Raw genomic sequence first — 8,549 nt, 5'->3', positions numbered from 1 at the left:
ATAGGAAGCATAAATCATTCGTAGAGAGCAAACATATCTTTTGGAAACAAGAGATTGACGCTAAGAGTTTATTTTCCGGAATAACCGAGATAAGAATGGATGGATTCATTGAACCGATGAAAGAACATAATTTGGAAATATTGGGTCTACTTGTGTAAATCCCAAGCCTTAGTATCACAATGCCATAAACTGGATGCTTGAGTACCCACCTAGCTGTAGCCATGACTAATTTTGCACGTTGTTCCCAAATCATCAATGTTACGCGTGCCTCGTGGAAACAATATGGAAATTCAACCCGAGACCGACACCTTGACATGCGAATTTGTTTTGCCCCAGATATCAAAATCGGGCTCGCGCGATGAAAAGATCATGTTGAGACACAACCCTAAGCTACTTTGAACCTTGGCCCATGAAAAGAATCCTCATCCTTTCCCCCGAAGAAGAGGATAGTAGAATCTCCTCAAGGGAGAGCGAATAACGAATGCTAAAACCCAAATTCCTAATCAAAGATCGGAAAGGAAGAAATGAAAAGAAATAAAAGAAAAGGAAAAGAAGGATTCCCGATCGAAGATCGAAAGAAAGTAAAAAGAAAAAAAAAGATCGAAGAAAAAAACAGAATAATTCCCGATCAATACAGGAAACCAGGAAAGAGAACAGAAGATCTTCTGACTAGATAAATTTTCGGCAGGGTAAATGACTGCCGGAAAAGGAAAATCCATTTTTGAAGTAGTTCTTCCTTTGGGATTGCCATTCAAAGTCGCTCTCGATTGGCGATGTCCCGCCCCACATAAACAAAGAGGAAAAGATCGACACACCATGCTTCCTCTCCAAAAACACTACCCTCGAGAAAATCCTATTGATCCGTGATCGTGCGTGTGATCTTTTGGTTCGATAGGAAATCATGTGCAAAATAAAGTCATGGTGCAGCTATGGTTTCGGGTTAGGGTTAAACACTTGCCTATGTGAGTTTTCATACACTATGAGTGATTTTTTTCCCATTTTCAGTTTGACCCGACGTTTCCCCTGAATGTTCATTTAAAAGCTAAATGTTGACATCCTGCCCTTCATTTTCGGTTACAAGGAAAATTACATTTGGCATGGGTATATTGTTTCTCTAAGATATGGTGCTCTCGCGAATGATTTATTTTTCCTTGCTAAAGCATGTTCGCCTTTTTAGGTGAAATAACCCGGTGGACCATTCGGTCCTGCCAACAAATCTTATTCGGAGACCCATGAATTGATTGCCTAGTGTTGTTCATGCGTCCTCCACCATCGAGTCTGGAGCCCCATGAATTGATTGCCTAGCGCTGTTCGTCTATCCTCCACCCTCAAATCTTATTCGGAGACCCATGAATTGATTGCCTAGCGTTGTTCATGCGTCCTCCACCATCGAGTCTGGAGCCCCACCAATTGATTGCCTAGCGCTGTTCATCTATCCTCCAATCTCAAATCTTATTCGGAGCCCCATGAATTGACTGCCTAGCGCTGTTCATGCATCCTCCACCATCGAGTCTGGAGCCCCACGAATTGATTGCCTAGCGCTGTTCGTCTATCCTCCACCCTCAAATCTTATCTGGAGCCCCATGAATTGATTGTCATTCATGCATCCTCCACCATCGAGTCTGGAGCCCCACGAATTGATTACCTAGCACTGTTTGTCTATCCTCCACCCTCAAATCTTATTCGGAGACCCATGAATTGATTGCCTAGCGCTGTTCATGCGTCTTCCACCATCGAGTCTGGAGCCCCACGAATTGATTGCCTAGCACTGTTCGTCTATCCTCCACCCTTAAATCTTATTCGGATACGTATGAATTGATTGCCTAGCACTGTTCATGCGTCCTCCACCATTGAGTCTGGAGCCCCACGAATTGATTGCCTAGCGCTATTCATCTATCCTTCACCCTCAAATCTTATCTGGAGCCCCATGAATTGATTGTCATTCATGCATCCTCCATCATCGAGTCTGGAGCCCCACGAATTGATTGCCTAGCACTGTTCGTCTATCCTTCACCCTCAAATCTTATTCGGAGTCCCATGAATTGATTGTCATTCATGCATCCTCCACCATCGAGTCTGGAGCCCCACGAATTGATTGCCTAGCGCTATTCGTCTATCCTCCACCCTCAAATCTTATTCAGAGTCCCATGAATTGATTGCCTAGCGCTGTTCATGCATCCTTCACCATCGTGTCTGGAGCCCCACGAATTGTTTGCCTAGCGCTATTCGTCTATCCTCCACCCTCAAATTTTATCTGGAGCCCCATGAGTTGATTGCCTAGCATTGTTCATGCGTCCTCCACCATCGAGTCTGGAGCCCCACGAATTGATTGCCTAGCGTTGTTCGTCTATCCTCCATCCTCAAATCTTATTCGGAGTCCCATGAATTGATTGCCTAGCGCTGTTCATGCGTCCTCCACCATCGAGTCTGGAGCCCCACGAATTGATTGCCTAACACTGTTCGTCTATCCTCCAGCCTCAAATCTTATCCGGAGCCCCATGAATTGATTGTCATTCATGCGTCCTCCACCATCAAGTCCAGAGCCCCACGAATTGATTGCCTAGCGCTGTTCGTGTATCCTCCACCGTCCTATTCGAAGCCCCATGAATTGATTGCCTAGCATTGTTCATGTGTCCTCCGTTATCAAGCGGGGAGCCTTCGGCGACTGGGAAATATGGTTTTTTATTATTTTCCCGATTGGTTCCTTCGCCAAACATGTGTATATCTGTATATTATGTTATTGGTGTTTTTTGTTGATTGTGTTTGTTTTGTATTGTGCAGAGAAAGAAGAAGGAGAGACAGAAGTCTTCATAGACTAATCATGAAAAGGGCGAAGACGGACAAAATCAGTGTTTTATCTTTGCTTTCCTCTTATCTCCGATAAAAGGTAAGTAAAGAGGGGCAACTGTCATACCCTAATTTCGTCCGGGGACCATTGTTTGATGGCATGCAACCTTTGTTTGACCACTTCGAGGTACTTGGCACCCTTTGTTGCACAATACGTGAAGTTCCGAGACATGCCAGAAATCAAAAGGAAGCATTGTTACGCAATCCGTGAAATTCTGTAACATGTTGGAAAATAAAAGGAAGTATTGTTACGCAATCCGTGAGTTTCCGTAACATTCCGAAAGCTAAAAAAGGAGTAATTAAATGACCCGTAAGGTTTCGTAACCTTACGGAAAGAAAACAAGTATCGTTACAAAATTTGTAAAGTTTCGTAACATTACGGAAAAAGAATCACCAAAAAAAACAAAGGGGTGTATTTAGTAAAAAAGGGGGTGCAAATAGCAATCAAGCCCACTTGGGCCTTCCAGGATGTTCCTCCAGAAGGTGGTTGCTTCTGGAGGAAGCAACCTAGCTCGCCTGGGCAAGCTGGGTGGCAAGCTCCTCCCCTTTTTCCCTATAAATAGGGGGAGGAGTGGAGGAGAAAGGGGTTTAGCCCTTCTGCTACTTCGTAATCACTTAAAATTAGTGAGGAAAATTGTTTCCGTGAAGAAAATCCAAGCCGAGGCGCTTCCGTAACGTTTTCGTGGGTGATTTCGTGAAGATTTTCAACCGTTCTTCATCGTTCGTCATTCGTTCTTCGTCGTTCTTCGGTCTTCAACCGGTAAGTTCCCGAAATTGAACTTTTCAATTCATTCTATGTACCCTTGGTGGTCCCCATTTGTTTCGCGTACTTTTATTCTCGTTTCATTTACTTTTCGTACCCCCTTTTGACGTGCTTTAGTCATTTACTTAAGTCATTTTCTCGCCTAATCAAAAAATGAAATAAATTTCCACCGATCATTTGATTTGTAATATCCGTTAATTTCTGTTAAAATGAAATCCGACCGTTCGGTCATGCCGTAACCACGTTGGAAACCAAAAAGAGGTAAAATAATAAATGTAATAATCAAAAAATATCTTTTAGTAAAATAAACCGAAAAAATCAATCGGATGTTTCTCTTTGGGATTTCTCTTTCTTAATTGAATTGACTAATAACTAAAGTGAAACTAAGGCTAAAATCAACTCGCAAAGTCAAGCTCGTCCGCAAAAAATCACTAAAAAGGATTTTTAGGTTCGATACCTCAGTTTTTCTCACCAAGTAAAAATGGATCATTTTAAGGTCCAACGCCTTAAAAGGACCACCTTCCAAGTAAAAGGAATCGCTTGATTAACCCTTTAGAAAGAACTACGTAGGTCTGATTTCCTCTTCGATGGAGGGTACGTAGGAGCAAGAGCTTCGCTTTTGTCGACCTCAAAAATTAAAAAGAAATAAACGTTTAAATACATAATTTCACACAATTCTAATTTAAGGCTGTTGTCCTTTGGGACAAACGTGAGAGGTGCTAATACCTTCCTCAAACGTAAATACAACTCCCGAATCTGAAATATTTTTCATGACTGGTTTCCTTCGGTTTTTCCAACGTTTTCCACAAATAAACGTTGGTGGCGACTCCGCGCATTTTCCTCCTTTGGAAGATGCACCCGTGAGCCTCGCCTTGCTCGCCCGCAAAAGGATAGGTTGCGACAGTTCATTTGGCAAAAACTTGTGCTATTCTATTTTCTTCCTCTCCTCCATTCTTACAAAAAGCTTTTCAAGAGACCGACTCTTGGTTGTAAAAGTTTTCAAGAGACGGTCTACTTGGTTGAAACACTGGACACAAAGGATTAATGTCCTTTGGGTTAATTTCAAGAAGTGGAATTTGCTTCTTGGTTAAATCACTGGACACAAAGGAGTAACGTCCTTTTGGGTTCATTGCAAGAAGTGGGATTTACCTCTTGGTTGTAATCACTAAACACAAAGGAGGAAGGTCCTTTGGAGTTCATTGTAAGAGGCGGGATTGTCTCTTGGTGTAAACACTGAACACAAAGGAGGGAAGTCCTTTGTGGTTCATTGCTTGTAAAGGATTTATACAAGGATACTGGAAATCTCAAGCGGGTTGCTTGAGGACTGGACGTAGGCATAGGTTGTGGCCGAACCAGTATAAATCCAGTTTTGCATTCTTTCTTCCCTTAATCTCTTTTACTTTCTTTGTGTTTATATTTCTTTAAGGTTACTTCTCTTTATTTGTTATTCGAGCAACTTATAATTAAAGAAATAATTGAATCTAGGGAATATCTAAGTAAGGGAAATTTTTAATTAGGAATAGTTAACGAAATCTTAATTCAACCTCCCCCCCCCCCCCCTCTTAAAATTTCTGAGGCCACTTGTCCAACAAGTGGTATCAGAACAGGTTTCTTGTAGAAAGTTTAGAAACTTCAAGAAATATGGCCTCAACAAATTTCTTATTCCCAGAAAGGAATTCCATCAATAGGCCTCCTATCTTTAATGGAGAGGGTTACCACTACTGGAAAACCCATACGCAAATCTTCATTGAAGCAATAGATTTAAACATTTGGGAAGCCATAGAAATAGGACCTTATGTACCCATCATAGTAGATGGAAGCACAACAATAGAAAAACCTTGAGATCAATGGTCCGAAGAAGATAGAAGAAGAGTTCAATATAATCTTAAAGCCAAAAACATCATTACTTCTGCCCTAGGAATAGATGAATATTTTAGAGTCTCAAACTGTACAAATGCCAAGGAGATGTGGGACACACTTCAACTCACACATGAGGGCACAACTGATGTTAAGAGATCTAGGATTAATACTCTAACCCATGAATATGAACTTTTTAGGATGAAAACAAATGAAAACATACAAGATATGCAGAAAAGATTCACTCACATAGTTAATCATCTTGCATCACTAGGAAAAACATTTCAAAATGAGGATTTAATAAATAAAGTACTAAGATGCCTAAGTAGAGAAGGGCAACCAAAGGTAACTGCCATTACTGAATCTAAAAATCTATCTACTATGTCTCTTGCCACATTATTTGGAAAGTTGCAGGAACATGAGATGGAATTGCAAATACTCAATCAAAATAAAGAAAGCGACAAAAGAAAAAAGGGAATAACACTCAAAGCCTCATCCTCCATCCAAGAAGGTAGCGACAACGAGGATTCAGATGATGAAGAAGATGATTCTCAAGAAATTAAAGACTAAAGCAAAAGAGTAGAATGTCTCCTAAAACATTTCCTTGACAACATTATCAGTAATATCTCAAAAGAGGTAACATCTGAACTATCTCAAGGTTTGATTATTGCATTCAGTTAAGTTTTATTATTGTGGCTAATTGAAGATAATTCCAAAATTGTTTGATTATGTTAAAATTTACTATGATTAATTAACTATATTTACTTTAAAGATTTGAATATACATGATTGATTATTTTTTTTTTAAGTTGATTATGATTGAATTGATTATGTATGATTTGACATGATTGGATTCTGTTAAAATTATATTGATATGCTAAAATAATTTAAATAAGTAATGAGTTACCATGTATGTGTTGATAACTAATTTTTGTTACTTAGAATTAAGTTTTGATTCTCTGATAATCGATTTAGATTATTATTATATATTTTTTAAGCCGTGTATTTGGCTATATCTTATGACTTTATGTTAGTTGTATGTTTTCTGAACTTGGTTATATTATTTATTTGCACTTAGTTGTTTGTGTTATGTGTTTAAACTTTGTTACCTTATTGGTATATGACTATGACTGGTATTTGTGGATATGATTTAAGTTATGTCTTGTGTATGATTTTATTTTTCCACGCACTTTGGCTTTTTGATGTTGCAAAAGGGGGAGAGAAAATGGGTATTTTAGAAATCAAGACATAAAATTATTTACTAAGTTTTAAATTAAGCACAAATTCAAAAAGAAAGGGGGAGAAAGAGATGAGTGAATGATAGATCAAATATTGCATATATTCTCTTGATTTCAGGATTTGTCATCATAAAAAAGGGGGAGATTGTAGAAGCAAAGCTTCCAAGATTATTTTGATGATGCCAAAGATTATTAAAGATTCATTCAAACAAAATTAAAGAATCAAGAAGATTCAAGTGAAGATTCAAGAGAAGACTCAAGATATGCAAGAACCCCAAGAAAAGCATCAAGATAAGTATAAAAATAATTTTTCAAAGAAAAGATTAAACAACACAAATAATCTCACTTGAGACTTGCCACTGTGTCTGTAAATCCTTTACAGTTTTTGAACTCACCTTGGGATCCCTCACCCTTGTGTTCAAGATTCTTACACACCAAGAGACAAATAATCTCCTAATTACAATTGGATTGGATTTATAAGATGTACAAAATGATTTGTCTCCTTTAGAGTAGATGACACAAATTGAAGATCCTAGAAGAATTCTCAATAGATTTGCAAGTGTTTGACCATAGTTGTTTAGAGAGATTTTGACAATTAAGTTCTTTGAAAAATGATCTCTTTCTTACTTTTCGAAGTGAGACACACATACACACACACACACATAATATATATATATATATATATATATATATATAGGAATATTGTGCCTTTTCAAAATACTTTGAAGAAATGTGTCTTTTCAAAAAGTTTTTCTGAAATTTTCTCACTAGTAAACGATTACAAGATTCTAGTAATCAATTACACAGTTATATTTATGAAGAGTCATGTCTTTTCAAATTTTTTCTAAAATCTCTTTGTTGGTAACCAATTGCAGGATTCTGGTAATCGATTACGCTGATTAAAATTCAAATAAGTTTATATCGTTATACCACCAGTTCAAAATTTCAAAAAGCCATGTTCACAATTTCTCTGTTAATCGATTATAGGACCTGGTAATCGATTATCAGTTCAAAAATATCTTACTTTTGAACTTATGAAACATGATAACAAAATTTTGATAAAAGACTTTGAGGCCAAACTATTGCAAATAAAAAATGGGATTCTTTCAACAATTTGACTAAGTCCTTATCTGTGATTTTCTTGATCTTGTTTATTGACTTGAAAAAATGTGTGCTTTCATCAAGTAAATTATTTTGGTATAATCAAACCTACATGATTCACAGTTATACAAAATCATCAAATGATATTAGATCTGTGTATTTTGGAAGACTGTTGTATATGAATCAAAATTATAGAATTCAACCATTTGTATTAGAAGTTTATAAATAAGACCTATGACTACCATTTTTCGGTGGATTAAATCATTATCGCTTAAATCCTTAAACATCAACATTGTCGCATATCAAAATTGACTATCAATTCAGAAGGTCATCGTGTAGTTATTCATTCTCACTTTTAATGAATTCATGTTTCTTTACTTTATTGTATTTATCAATTAACTTGTTTGAACCCCTATTTGTTCTTAAAACTTTTACTATTCCAATATCTATTTCTTATCAAAGTTATTAACAAAATCTCATTATAAGTTAATTATGGAAAATGAAATATATAGAAAACCCTATTACAAAATCTACTTAAACAATATCTTACAAATCATTATGACAGAACCGAAATTACTATCACCATATGCATTAAGTATTAGACAATTCTTTGGTAAGATGAAAACTATAAAATTGTTTGTTTAATTAATTAAAAAGAACTTACAATAAAAAATGGATTATATGTCTCATTTTTAAATATTTATTTGTTAATAGAATCATTTAGTGAAAATTACTATTTTATAA

Source organism: Glycine max, chromosome 3 (assembly GCF_000004515.6).
Source record: "Glycine max cultivar Williams 82 chromosome 3, Glycine_max_v4.0, whole genome shotgun sequence".
In the NCBI taxonomy this organism is placed as follows: Eukaryota; Viridiplantae; Streptophyta; class Magnoliopsida; order Fabales; family Fabaceae; genus Glycine; species Glycine max.
The sequence above is the reverse complement of the archived record's forward strand: the minus strand, read 5'-3'. Positions refer to the sequence as shown.